The sequence below is a fragment of the Peromyscus californicus genome, unplaced genomic scaffold (genome assembly GCF_007827085.1).
Source record: "Peromyscus californicus insignis strain IS unplaced genomic scaffold, ASM782708v3 Scaffold_18__1_contigs__length_77618521, whole genome shotgun sequence".
Taxonomy (NCBI): Eukaryota; Metazoa; Chordata; class Mammalia; order Rodentia; family Cricetidae; genus Peromyscus; species Peromyscus californicus.
In genome coordinates this window covers 39,225,822-39,241,193 of record NW_026294480.1, presented here as the reverse complement: position 1 = coordinate 39,241,193, position 15,372 = coordinate 39,225,822, and the positions used below count along the sequence as shown (strand labels likewise).

General features: G+C 39.3%; 1 protein-coding gene and 1 pseudogene across 2 annotated transcripts in view; both read right to left on the bottom strand.

Annotated features, from left to right (window-relative positions):
• Pde4d (phosphodiesterase 4D) overlaps positions 1–15,372 on the bottom strand; it is a 698,811-nt gene that overhangs the window by 380,603 nt on the left and 302,836 nt on the right. The gene's annotated exons all lie outside the window — the stretch shown is intronic.
• LOC128113518 (60S ribosomal protein L11-like) lies at positions 11,168–12,473 on the bottom strand (annotated as a pseudogene).

Here is a 15,372-nt window from a genome sequence, read left to right as displayed (position 1 = left end):
AAACCCTGTCTCGAAAAAAACCAAAAAAAAAAACCAAAAAAAAAAAAAAAGAATAACAAGGCTGGCCCATCTATTTCACGTGGCTTTGCACATTCTGCTTCATTGGTGACAAGCATGGAGCCCAGCATAAATCCCATTCATCACACCACTAGCCTGAACTCTTGAGAACATTCAGACAAAGGCAGACATCACACAGCAGCACATGAAACATTAATTTTCTGCAGCATATTAGCTCTGATGCTGGAAATGTCCAGCATAGCAACTAACACAGACGCCAACAAGTAGCAATTTCTGGCCTCAGGATTTACCACATTCTGAATACAGCAGTATTTATGAAAGAAGATTCATTGGCTTTTAGTCTGGCTTGAATTTGGCAATTGGAGAATCTGGGGGAACTTCTTTAGGACAGCAGGACATCACCTGTCCATGCCCATACCAGGGCACAAACATCAACTTAGTAATTTGTTAGGGTTTGTAACTTGAGTAGAGTAGGCTGTCCACATTCCCTTCTACCAAGGAGAGCTGGAGATCAAATTTCCCTCCAACTTTCTGGACTGTTGCTCATTCTGCAACCTACATTTCCTGGTCAATGCATCCAAAGAGAGGTTTCTAATTCCCCTTATATGTTGCAAAAACAAACAAAAATCCAAAACCAAAACCCAAACAAAACATATCTTTATTCAGAGTCCATACCTTCTTGCCTTTTAACATGAACTGCTGCTGAGAAAATTCCACTTGGAAGCCCACGAATGCCTCATTCAGCATTTATATTTTGATTCCTATCTATTCTTATCCCCTACATTTCCTCTCTTTCCATGACCCCCCACCCTTGTGTTTTCCAGGACTACCACCATTCAGCAAACTATCTAACCATTGATAATTGGGTCTCAAGTGCTATAGACATGAACAACATTAATACCAACAACAGTAATGGAAGATGGCTAACACTGACCAGGCGTTTCTTAGATTCTAGAGTATAACTGGAATGAAATAGCCCATGTAATTATCATAATCATGTGAGTTTGGGCAATATTGGCATACTTGTTTTTCACAAAGGATTTAGATACACATTTTCAGCCACAATGAATGTTAGGCAATAGAGTAAGAGATAACAGTTAATTTGGTGCAGACATCAGATCAGACTATATACATTTTGCCTTGTGTATACATTGCACTTTCTTTGTCAGTATTATGGTTTCTTGCCTGGCACATTAAATAAGGCAACTGAAGCTGTAGAATGCTTGTGTTCCAAAAACCTACTCAACTCTTCCCTTAACTTGCTTCTCAACTACTCTACAGAGCTAAAAATGTTACCTACTGAGACATATGGGTAGTATATATTCAGCATTTGTGAGCAAATAGGATTCTCTTCTCCAAAGGGTCCATTGAAATGCAAAATCAAATATCTTTTCTCATGAAGCTGAGAGTGTATGGACTTTAGAGGTAGATGATAAATGCTTGCCTTGCTGCTGACAGTTTCAGCTCAATAAATAAAAATTATCCAACTAGATAGTCAACCATTTCAATAAACATGGAATCCTGCTGTGTTTGGAAGTGCATTAAGAACTAAAATTTTATTAATTAATTAGCAAATCTTCTATGAATGGTCATTCATCTATGGTCAGGTACGAGGATTTTCTGGTAATCTATTCTGTAAACAGAGCTTTTAAAACCTCACAAAGTACTGTACACAGCGGTCACAATCAGAAATACCAAAAGTGCAGATAAAGAGTTAACAGCCATGGAAGTTGTTTCACTGTTTTCTAAACTAGTAAAAAAGATCTAAGTTGCCTTATTTCCCACTGGGGGAAAACAAACAAAACAAAACAAAGCACAACAAATACTGTGACAGTGTGGACATCATCATACACCTATCAAAATGATGATGTTGGGTAATTACCCTTGATATTTTCCCCATGAAGGTTGAAAACTTTTATCCAAATTAGAATCATCACAGATGGAAGTAACTGGACCACTTCTGGTAAGGAATGTTAACATCCTAGATGTTAATAAGTTCTTGGGAATTCTGGTAATGTGATTTATTTTTTCAGTTACAAAGAATAGAGAGGCGGAATTGTGTGCCAATAGTCTAGTCTTGACACACTACGATGGATGAATCTGAAGTTTTGGCTGAACTAAAGTAGCAACACAAATTTGCTGAAGAAAATAGTGCTTTCCCATAAATGTTTCAAGCAGGCCCACATGATTCAGATGTTCTAGTTTGCTACCCGCTATCTAAATGTTAAATGGAGAGACATTTTGCTTTAGAATGTATGGAAGTGGAAACAAGTGGGTTTAATATACACAACAGGATCTGAGAACACGATTCCTTTGACAGATATCCTACATTCCTTCCCACACTTTCATACATAAAAAGCACAACATTCGCCAAGAGGCAAAATGTTGCCAATGTTCATTTGTTAATGAATTTCCAACAGTAGGAGCCAGTGGAAAGAACTAAAATGCTTTTAAACTTGTTTCCAAATAATCAAATGTCTTGTATCATTATAGACGCACAAGATGAAAAATAATCATCTTGTAAGTTCATTCTTTGTCGACAAGCTGTTTGAGCAAAGAGGGGTGTCTTTGGCAAGCACAACTCTATATTTGTTTGCCAGATGGCTTTTAAAAAGCTCTCTTTGCTCCTGCCCCTTAAAAAAAACTCTTAATTCATTCTTCTACATTATCTGAACATGTATTTTGTATACATAGTAGTAGATGATGTGATGTCTATTAAAGAAAAATATATACACGTATATAAATAATTTATTTCATGTCCAGTTGAATGCTTCAGGATTGAACTAATTGCAAGTGATACTATGAGGGAAGAAGAAATGTGCTACAGCACATGAACCTATTTGAAGGATAATATTTTTAAGCATGTACTGAACCTACTCCATCACCTTTTCCTTGTATTGTAATTTTAATGGTCTTTATTTTTTTCCTGGAGTAGACTATAAAACACCTGGTAGGCAGGCTAATAGCATATTTGTCTTTGAATTCTCCATGATGCCTAATGATTGCTATACACATGGTTCTACAGTGTTTAATATGTTTCTCTGCACAATGCTGGTGTCCAGTAGATGTTTGTTTAAAGAAAAAAAAAGATACATACCTGTTATTTTATTGTACTCTTTACTCCTTGGGGGCATGCCACCCAGCTCCCAAATAAATCATACACATGGAAACTTATTCTTTCTTATGAATATCTGGCCTTAGCTTGCCTTTTTTCTAGCCAGTTTTTCTTAAATTAGGCTATTTACCTTTTGCCTCTGGGCTTTTACCTTTTTCTATTTCTGTATATCTTTTCTTTACTTCTTAATCCATGTCTGATCGTGTGGCTGGGTGGATGACCCCGGTGTGTCCTTCTTTTTCTTCTCTCACTCCTTGATCTTTCCCCAGATTTCTCATCCTATTTATTCTCTCTGCCTGCCAGCCCTGACTTGCTATTGGCTGTTCAGCTCTTTATTAGACCAATCAGATGTTTTAGACAGGCACAGTAACACAGCTTCATAGAGTTAAACAAATGCAACATAAAAGAATTCAACACACCTTTGTATCACTAAACAAATATTCCACAGTATAAACAAATGTGACACATCTTTAACTAATATTCTATAACATATACCTATAGTTTATTCTCAACTTTTTAAAATAGAGGACAGTGTTCTCCAGTTTGCCTGAATAGTACACAGCTGACGCATTGGAAGTTATTAAATAAGTGTCCTCTCTCACTCTCAGAAGCATTATGTGGCTTATAAATGACTTAGTTGTCATCTGACTTGGGAAGGGGACATTTACACAGTTGCCTTAGTCATGTGGATGAAAGCAGTGCAAAAGCAAACATGGAGTGTTACTCCTCATTTCTTCTTCAAATCCTGATGACTCCAGGAAACACGATAGATAACAGAAAAACTCATGATAAACTAATAGATGGACCAAATCTAGAGAAGAAAGAGGGATCTTCACAGAGATTATTCGGACAAATACTGACAGGGATCCCCTCTTAAGTTCAGATCACACAAAAAGCATCTCCTTGCAATGAAGTCCATATAGCCATGGGATGTCATTCTTATCAAAAATTCATTCAACACAATTCCTGAGTTATTTGTGATGGAAAAAGAGGTCATGAATGAGGATGTGGATTTCATGGACCAAGTGAATTTAGTGCACAACCCTGCACTGCCATAGAAGGCTTAGGTAGCCATAGGGGAGAAACAGTGCCCTTCCAACATTTGTTCCCACGATACTTAAGCTTTATTTACTGATTCCACAAACATTTGTCAAGTTCCTTCTTTGGGGATTAGGAACTCAGAAGCAAACATAACAGAATTGACTCAGCAGAGGCAATGAGACGGGACTATCACTAGGTAAAGCACATGGGGCATGATACCTTATAGAAAGAAAGCAACAAGGAATGGTCCCAGGATTTCAGAGATGGGGACAAGAATGGAGATGGCCTCACTGCCATGAACCCAAGGATGTCAGGTTTTCCATGATGACTGACCCAAAAAGGAATAAAGTGGACAGAGAGGCATGAAAGGAAGTGTGAGAATGTGCAGTGCTTGGAGCAATTTTTTCTTATATGACAAAGGAAGTAGAACAGATGCCTTCACCATGCAGCAGGTGCAATGGTGAGCGAGAAAATCGCTTACACAAAGGGGAAAAAGTCAATGACTTAGAAATTACCCATTACTGAGATTTTACAAGTCTCTAAACTAAGACATCATCATTTTTTTCATGTGGGGGTGGGTGGGTCATGCTCCATTCCTTTGGGGATGAACTATCTCTGTGTTAGTTACTAGATGATTTAATATAAGCAATTGGGATTTAGTAAACCCACAGGTTTCCTATTAAATTAGATGAATGAATCCCAAATCTAAGGTAAGAGAGAATGTAAAGGCAATAATAGAAAATGGAAATTAAGACTAAACCAGTACTGATTAGCATAAGATGTCATTATCCACCTTAATTATTTAGTGACAAAAGCCAGTTCTAAACTTTCAAATAGGTTTTGAAAATTTAAACATCTTTCCTGATTCTCACCAGACCAACGGCAACTTATAAATTCATGGGCAGTCACCTCAACAATTTTTATAGCTAAAATGTCTACTGAGTGTTTGCTTGGAATTGTCAAATGCTATACTAAGGATTTTTAACATAATGGATTCTCCCTGTTGGAGATTTGCTGAAGTGCTGCCTTCTCCCAAGGTGCGAAGGCTCCAGAAGAGAAGACAGCATCAGTGCCTGGCACGGTAACCAACTGCTGCATGGAGCACCAGGCGCATCTTCATACAGATCTCACTACTGAAAACTTACTTTACTTTTTCCTTAATCCTAGACCTTAGAGCCCTGCGTTGTCTAAACAGAGATTGTGTTCTCCGTTCTGGGCCACATAGTCTAATACTTGAAATTCTTTATATTTGAAACTCTAATTATTTCATCACTCAGGGTTTTTATATTTTTTTACTAAATAGAATATATATTTTATATTATTATATATTAAATAGAATATATATTTTAAAGACAGGGTCTCATGTAGGCCAAGCTAGCTTTAAACTTGCTTGCATTGTAACCAATGACAACCGTGATGTTTGGGCTCCATGTCTCCCTCCACCTTCTAAGTACTGGATCATATATGGATGGCATATACCATCACATCCTGAAATGTAGCTTGGTAAGGGGATATATCTTAGTAGTAGAATGCTTGCCTAGCATTCCCTAGGCCCTAGACTCAACCCCCAAGTGTCTCCCCAAATACATGTACATAATTGGCCACCAGCAAGTGTCTACAGTTCAGCTTAATATAAAACAAAGGACAAATTACAACATCTAGGTCTTTGAGTTCATTCAGCTATAGGCTCCTTGGGTAAATGGGGGCACAATCCAGGGGAAGAGTGACTGACATTCAGAGAAAATTCAAAGGAGCATGCAATGTGACCGGGAAGACCGTTTAGATAAATGGCACCATTTGCCTGGAGATGAGAAGACAGGGTGATTTAATGACCTGTTCCAGAGACTTTTTACAAAGAATAATGATGTCTACTGACTTCTATCGTCTCTCAGGAAGATTTGTGTTTTAATTGCAGTTAAAAGAAGCAGATGGGATATATGTAATAGTCAATGAAGCCTGATTGGGAGGACAAACATGAACAGCCCTAGGAACTCACTGGGAGAAACCTTCAAAATATGCTCAATAGCCACCCGCTGATCCCGTCCTGACAGAGAACTTCACACAGGAACAGGCCAGGTTAAGGACAGTGGACCTACATATGTGAATTACACATGGTAAGAGCCTGGCATTGGGCCACTATTTTGCGCTATTGAAAATCAATCCATTTAATCATTATTTTTCCTTACTAAACCCAACTTTAAGAGACACAAAAGGAGAATAAAACAACTGTTATTCTTACAAAGTGTACAATATTTTTGAGGGGGAACAAAGGGTTTCAATATATAAATAAATTTTCAGTTAATATAAAACAGTATGTAGTTTGTGATTCAGAAACTAAGTGTTAGAAGCATTTGGGGATCACCAGCACTCCCCCTGAAGAAATCTCATTCCATTTGTACAGATATTCTCATACTCTATCATTCCAGGCACAAAACAGACTAAGACGAAATCTATCACATGGCTTCTGGAATATGAATGACAATCTGATCATTTCTCGTAGACCTGATATGAAGATGTCTGTGGACAGCTTGTATCATACTCAAAGCTTATATAATGTCACCTTCACAGCATATGGTGCACACTTTTTAAAATTGTTTTATTCCTCTGAAAGAAATGTCAGAATTCCTGAACTGTGGGTTCCACTTAGGAAAAAGGATGGCCTCTGTTGTTCTCCTTTCGAATACAGGGAAATCAATAGTGTCACTGCATGGAAAAAGAGGTAAGGTCATCTGAATTACCAATGCCATCCCCAGTATGAACAGCAGAATCCTATATCTTGAATTTGTTTAAGGTGATTGTTTTTCTATCACAGACAGTATGAAACCTCAGGAGAACAGATGGCACAATTATGTTTTAAATCATTCAGTGAAGTGTGTTTCTGAACCACCCATGTTGATGAGCAGACTCATCGAGCATTTGACCTCTGCTTACATTTTGTCACAACATATTCTAACGCAATAATCCCACTCTACTAAGAAGTGACCATTTTTCTCCCTCCTGATGTTTTGTATATGACTATATAGAAAATAAGGAATGGGAGAAAAAAATCACTCAGCTGAGTTTGTGTACTAAAAGAAATACACAAGAACAAAAGAAAATAGACAAACTTCCTTGAGTAGTGCAGCAGGGAAATGTCTTTTCTTTGATAAGAAATTAAGGCTAAAGTATTGGCACCATGGAGCAAAATGGCCAAGCCCACTCTTTATTGCCTTTGTGGAGTGATACCCTCTTCATATGGAACATATGATATCACAAGTGCCATGCTGCTTGGAAACCCATAATAGACAAGGGTGACTGTCTCTTAGCATTGATGTATAACATTTATTGTTACAATATAATGTGTTGTGAGATATTTGATCACATTCTGTGAGGATGTCTCTGTTTTACTTTACCTTCCTAAGGTACCTTTTGATTGGTTTAATAAAGAGTTGAATGGCCAATAGCTAGGCAGGAGAGGATAGGCAGGACTTTCAGGGAGAGAGAGAAAAGAAACTGGAGAAGAATCAGAGAGGCAGAGAATTCACAGAGGAAGTTGGACATACAGTATGGAGGAGAGGTAACGAACTACATGGCAGAATGTAGATTAATATAAATGGGTTAATGTAAGTTTTAAGAGCTAGCTGGGAAAAAGCCTAAGCTAAGGCCAAACTTTCATACTTAATAATGAGTCTCCATGTCATTATTCAGGAGCAGGTGGTCCAAAGAAAAGACCAGTTATGGTGGGCGGTGGTGGCATACTCCTTTAATCCCAGCACTCAGGAGGCAGAGGCAGGCAGATCTCTGTGAGTTCGAGGCCAGCCTGGTCTACAGAGCGAGATCCAGGACAGGCACTAAAACTACACAGAGAAACCCTGTCTCGAAAAAAAAAAAAAAACAAAACAAAACAAAAAGAGAAAGAAAAGAAAGAAAGAAAGAAAGAGAAAGAAAGACCAGTTACAATACTAAGATAAATAAGACAGCCCTTTGGGAAGTTTTGGTAATTTTTCTTTCATTTTATTTTTATCAGCATATATTAACTATGTATATTAACGGGGTTGAATGTGACATTTCAACACATATGTACGGTAGTATGCAGTAATCAAATCCAGCCTATCAGCTGCAAGCTCACATCTTGGCTATTGACTTTGGACAGTCTCCATCAACATTATCAGTTCATTTCTACTGCTATGAAAGAATAAACAAAGCTAGGTGCTTTTTTAAAAGGAAAGAAGCTTATTAGTTTTGGAGACTCAATGGCATCTTCCCAGTTCAGCTAGGCATCTTATGCAGGATGTCATCACAGCGACAGAAATGTGTAATGAAATAATATGAGAGACGAAGCCAGAGAACAAAGAGGAACAGAACTGCATTTCATAAAATCCTGGCCTTATGAGAGAGAGAGATGCTGGACTCTGGGGTCCAGCATTGATTCTTTAGAGGGAAGCATCCCAATGATGAATCAACCTTTTCTAAGATCCACCTGTAAAAGGACATATTGTTGCTGATAGTACCAAACTTCCAACATATGCATCTCAACATGCCTAGCTGTCAATCAACTGGAAGTGATGTCATCACAGAAGGGAAACAAAGTGTAGCTGATGGAAGAAGGACAGAGAGGGCTGGGCAAACTGGTTCCTGTCACTGACAGACTACCAGGTCTGTACTCCTGCACAGAGATTCACATACGCCCAATGCAACCTTAACTATTCCTTTTGATATGGCATTTAATGACCATAGAAAGTGCCACATAAAAGTTGAAATGTGTTTCTTTCAAGTACTCATAAAGTCTAAGACGTGGAATTTCCGACCCCCATACGAGCAGAGAGAGGGCAGGGTTAGAGCCTCACCTGACTTCTCTTTTTTTCCCCGAATGCACATAAAATGTGATCAGCCAGCATCCTGCTCTGGTGTCAGGCTTTGCCTGCCTGCTGCTGTGGCTGCTTCCCTGCCAAGGCATAACCTCTATCCCCCTGGAATTGTGTGGCAAGATTAACCCTTTGCTCTCTAAGTTGTTCTTTGACACAGTATTTTATGACAGCAACAGGAAAGAAACTAACACACTAGCTATAAAGGATCCCCAGTGTTGGCTCAAAGATAGCTCCAATAACTAAAAGACTGACCTAGTACATTATGACAGTTTGGATTTTTAATATGACAGAGGTATTTTTTTAATAGGAAACTTTCAATGGAAAAGAGCAATAAAAATTTTAATTTTAACATTGTGCTACATGTATGTTATCATATAAAATATAAACCTTGTAGGAAATATTATACAGACAATACATATAATCTATAGGCTATTTTACCTATATTCATTTAAGTAAAATCCCTATAAAACAGTATGAAAAATTTTCAAAATCTTTATGCTGCATTACAATTTTAAACTCGTATTTCCTGAATGATTTACTTCAATGGATAAACAGATTCTGTTTGTTGAGTGAAAATGAATGATGCTAGGATTAAAGTCATGGGACATGTTTTAGGGGAACTATCATTACAGTCTACTTCTAGTGTGCATAAGAAGACAGCCTCTTGATAGTTACTTTCCATGTTGACCCTAAATGGCATTAGCTAACTGGATCATCCGTGTTAAGCAGCGTTAAGCACAGATTTATTGCCAGAGAACTTTTGGCAGCCTCAGAGAACCATATCTACCTTCAGCAGATGGAGATACGCCATCAAGGAATTAGAACAAAACATGTAACAAAGGCTCTAAAAGGAAGCCCACAGCGGGGAATTCCTGAAACGTCAGAGGACAGACATCAGCATGCCTGGAAGCTACTGCTAGTGTGATGCTTCCAGGTCTAAGATTTACAGCAATGTGGAAGACATGGCACGCATTAGAGCCCCGGCCCCATTTCACTCTCTCTGGTCTCTTTTTCTCTCCTCCCCTGTCTCCTCCTTCTCTTCTGCCCTATGCATTTGAAAAAAAAAAATAGTAAAATCTTTTAATTTGTAAAGTTAGATATCGATATTCTACTGAGACTTTTTGGTGATGGAGACTTGAATTCATTTATTTAACTAAAAAATATGCACCCAACAAAATGTCAAATTAGAAACAAAGAACTAGTTATTCTCTCACAAATTCCTCTAGAGACTCGGAATCATCTTTGCCAATGTAATAAAGATCTGGTTTATTTTGGTGGGTGGGGCTTGATACGGGGAAAACACCAGACTGTGTGGTGACAAGTAATATCATGGCTAGTATGGGTGTCAGTATACTAAATGCACTTAATTAATTAAAAATGTATTGCCCCAATTATCTATTTCTATGAGGTGAGTGCCAAAGCTGGTGGTGGCTGGACTTGAAGTTACATGGATTCTCATATTCAGGACAGAAAAATCCTTTCTTCAGTCACCTAGAACATTCCAATTGAATCTAATGTATCCTCAGTCTATGGGTTTGCCTACTCAAAGTTTCCTGTCGTATAGCCCCCAAAACACTCTTTAAGATGCCCTAGTGGTTTCTACCCCTCTTACAAGATTGCCTAGAGTAGAAGAAGAAATACACACAGGAAAGACAAAACCAACTGTCTCCCCCTTATCTACTAACTCACCAACAGTCAATAAATGTTCATTAGGCTGTCTTTTTGGTGCCAACCACATAGACGGATGCCATATTTCTCCTGTCCTCCAAAACCCTACGTTGAGTGACAGAGACAAATAAACTAAGGACAGCACACTGTGTAAAGTACTAGTGGGAAGATGTGTAAGATGAAAAGCTGAGCTAGAAAAATAAAATGACAAATAATATAAGAATAAGGAAGTAATATCAGGACTCATATTGGTGTCAGTATACCGAATGTATTTAATCAATTAAAAATTTAATTCAGAAAATGTCATAGATTGTCTTATTTTTGAACTATCCAATGACTTTTTGAACTTATTCTGTACAAAATCCATCCAGGCTTCCTGGCTCACCACCTCAACTCCATCACGTGACCCAACATGCAACTGAAAAACAGTTGCAATATTTAGGAGCTGAAATTTTAAAAGTTATTGTGTGGTCCAAGCCCCACCACCCCACAAATCATTTCTTCAGTCTTCTTAGGATGGGTTATTCATTTATTTCTGTCTTTATCCTTGGGTCCAGAAAGAAAAGGTTAAAGAACAAAGCAATATGAATCAGGTATGGGTGTGCTGTATAGAGGAATCCAAGTACGGCTGTAGCCACTGAAGAATCAGTACCACTTGTTAGCAGTACTCCAAACAGACTGAAACAGTCTTTCCCTGTAGTCAGGGGTTGAGTTTGAGAAACCATTGTAGTATCTTCACTTAGAGCAAGCTCCCTGAGGGATTTGACTCAGAAAGCATGAAGGCACTGTTTTTTTGCTTTTTTGTTTTATTTTGTTTGTTTAATTTTGTTTTGTTTTTTCTATATATTTCTCTAAGGAAAGTTTACTGGTCTTTCGGATAGAACTGACTTGCCAGGAAGGACAATCCTGTCAAATTTCTGTTGGAACCAGCATGTGGCCTCCACTTTGATGATTCTGTTTGGTCCAAATGCAGCCTGTCCTGTGCTTCTTGTCTGTGATGCTGAAGCCTCACCAAAGTCCAGGGCATAGATCCCAATGCTTGGGCCATTCGTGATGCCCAGACCAAAGTGTTCTTGAATGCCCAAAACAACATCTCCAGTATCTGAGAAGTTATTTTTCTATAACTCATATTCCCGCCTCTCCAGACCTTTCTCCGGGATTTCTTCTGCCTTGGCTCCACTTAGTGTGCAGAGAACAGCATTTTTTCCTCCCATTCTCTTGATGCCAAGAGACATGGCAGTGTATCTAGCTTTGAAAAATATAGGTGTCTGGCCTGAGAGCTGCTCTAACACTTGGGCTGCCCAGGTCAGCCTGTCTCCACTCTCCACCACACAGACACTGAGGCAAGGCTTGCAGATGTGAATCTCCTGCATGGACCTCTTCTTTTCACCTTGATCCTGTGCCGTGATGGAGAACGGAGAAGAGCAGAAGGCATTTTATAAAATAAGATGGCATCTCCTCTGGCTTTTTGCAAGGTTTTGACAATTGGCTTTAAGAAGATTCTCTGACTGTTGGCCGAAGCAGGGATTTCTGTGCCATGCCCAGTACTCCCTAATCACAGTGACGAGGGGTTTGCTTTCTTTTCCAATTTCCGTTCTCCAGTGCCTCCTTCCCTGTGCTCTAGGCTTTGATCTTCCCACTCTCTCTACCCTAGTGTTCCCTCACTGTTAAACAGTGCTGAAGGGGGTGCTGGTTGGGTTGGCTATGAAATTCCTTGCATTTTTAGTACATCAGGGTATTACTACCCTTGTATCAGTAACACTTTAAAATTCCCATCAGATAAGCCGGGCGGTGGTGGCGCACACCTTTAATCCCAGCACTCGGGAGGCAGAGCCAGGCGGATCTCTGTGAGTTCGAGGCCAGCCTGGGCTAACAAGTGAGTCCCAGGAAAGGCGCAAAGCTACACAGAGAAACCCTGTCTCAAAAAACCAAAAAAAAAAAAAAAAAAAATTCCCATCAGAGTATTGTTACTCTTGTACCAGTAACACTTTAAAATTCCCAGCACACGGCATGCCATCTGCAGTTCAAGGAACAATCTTTACAATGCTGAGCCTGAAAGGTGTTTCCTTTGGATCAACACAGGGAACATGGAAGGATGTAGTAGTTTGCAAATGCCAACAACAAAAAGCCTTTTCCCTGGGTGCCCACGGCACAAGCCTCCACCTTTCTCTTCTATATGCTTCTGTTGACCCAAAACAATTCAGGTCCATAGGTTCTGCTTTACCAACAGGAAAGATTACCAACAGGAAAGATTCCCAATAGCAAAGATTACCAATTGGAAAGCAATGCTGGCAATGTACGGACACCTACAAGCTGATATTGGATGTATGTAGTTCATGCTCAAAATCAAACAGCCTTAACTCATTGAACTACACTAGCACCAGCATTTGCCTAGTTTACCTGGAATAGATCGGCTAAGCAATGTTGCTTGACTTTTTTACTCCCATTTCCTTCTCATTATGGTGGTTTGAATGAGAAGGGCCCGTAGATATGCATGTTTGAATGTTTGGTCCCTGGTTGGTGTAATTGTTTGGGAGGCGTTAGGAGGTGTGGCCTTGTTGGAGGATGTGTGCCACTGGAGGTGGGCTTTGAAGTTTCAAAAGCCCAAGCCAGGAGTTTCTCCTGCCTCCTGTTTGCGGATCAAATGGAACTCTCAACTATTGCTCCAGCACCATGCCTGTCTACCTGCTACCAAGCACCCTTCCATAATGGCCATGGACTCACCCACTGAAACTGTAAGGGAGTCCCTGATTAAATACTTCATTTTTTTTGAGATGATAATACAATTGCAACATGTCTCCCCTCCCCTCTTCCCTCTAAACCTTCCCAGGAACTATTGTCTGTCTTGGTTATTTGCAACAATTGAATAGTAACTGAGACACCTAGGATGGATCTGCTTAAGCAATGTTGCTAGGTTTACTGATGTTTTCTTATGGAATTATTGGTAGTCATGGAAGCTGGTAGTGCTGTGGCAGGAAGACACCGCTCATGCCACGCCCTTATACTGGCATACCATTCTCAATCTGAACAAGGAAGTGGTGGGGAACTTCAGAGCATGGCTGATTTCCTCAAATCACTTCATCTTATATCTTGTTATTTCTGGAAATTCATAAAAAAAAAAAAAAAAAAACAGATTGAGATTGGAATCTATCCCTTGAGCTACTGAAGGACATGCACACCTTTACCAAATGACAGCTGGGTAACAGAACTCAGCTGCTATGTGCTCCTTGCCATTTAGTGCTTTATTTTTCCAGCATTCTGTTCTATCTATCAGGCTGATTTCTAAGAGCAATGTAACTTCTGATTTATTTTGAGATAAAATGCAAAGCCAAAAGCTCTCTTTTGACGATGCAAATGATCTCTTAGTGCCAACTCATTAGCATTTCTGAAGCAAAGGTTTGGAAGAGATGGTGTGTTAAGAACATCACACTTCATATGAAAGCCAGTCCTCATTAGGTGGTGCCACAGTCTTTCTCTGCTCTGGAAGCTGTACCTAAATCTGAGAGACGTGTTAGGATTTTTTTTTTCTCTTTAAGACGTCATCTTCATTCATATCAAGAAATTCGCCACTCCACATGTCAATCTGTCAGTGTCAACTTGTAACAAAAGCGTTTTAACACTTTTAACACTTTAACACTGTTTCCACCTAGTGGCCACGGGCTGATCGTGTAACCGAGAAAGGCTAAGGAGAATCAGGCCAGGACTGCCAACCTCTTCTATACTGCAGCCCAACCCCATGTATATTTTTAAATTCTGGAAACAATTAAGCAGCCCTATCTCCTAGTCTCCCCAAGGATCACAGCAAATGCTCTTTCTTCTTCGCGAATCCTTAAATTCCCACTTCCTGCACACAGAAGATGATAGTCTTACTAAAGAGAAAAGAATGGCAAACAAAAGACGCATTCTCTGTCTAGTTGCCAATGTGACAAGAACTCATGTACACTCACGTCCATCGTTTCCATCACACACACACACAAACACACACACACACACATAATATAATGTCAATAAAGCATTGCACATGGAGTATGACAAATGGAGAGGAATTAGAAAGCATTTAGCATGGCAGCCTAAGTGAAAATCATAAGGAATAAAAATCACATACGCTAAGTGGATATGAATTGCAAAGGAATATAAATATTAAAAAAATAGGAAATGGATTAAATTTCATTGCAACATTCTCTTAATGAAATTATAACAAAATTTCTCAACAAATTAAAATATACAGAGACATTAATTAAAGGTATGGTTTTCATTATCTTGTCTTTACAGCAGACAGCAGGATAAGACAACACTAAATTATCTGGAATAAGAATTGGCAGTCGCCAACTGTGCTGGGAAATTTGGTTCACCAAGCAGCCAGGTGATGCCAAGATATCAGGACTGTTACTAGTGAAGTTTACCCATGAGTCGTGTTTACTCAGAGGTGCACTTCCAGTAAAACCACCCCAAAATGACCTAGGTAGCTCATGCTGAGCTGTCTGGACAGTGAGACAACTGTTGGCTGCATCCCTCTTTCTCCACATTAGGGATGCCTTCCCCAAATGCTTCCATTTTCCTGGCCAAAGGGTCTTTTTCTCCCCAGGTGTCCTGAGGTGCCAGGCCACATGGCTCTCCTAGTAAAAATCTTATAAATGATGGCATCTAACAGTCGAGGAACCAAGAGGTTTTTCTGTACGTCCA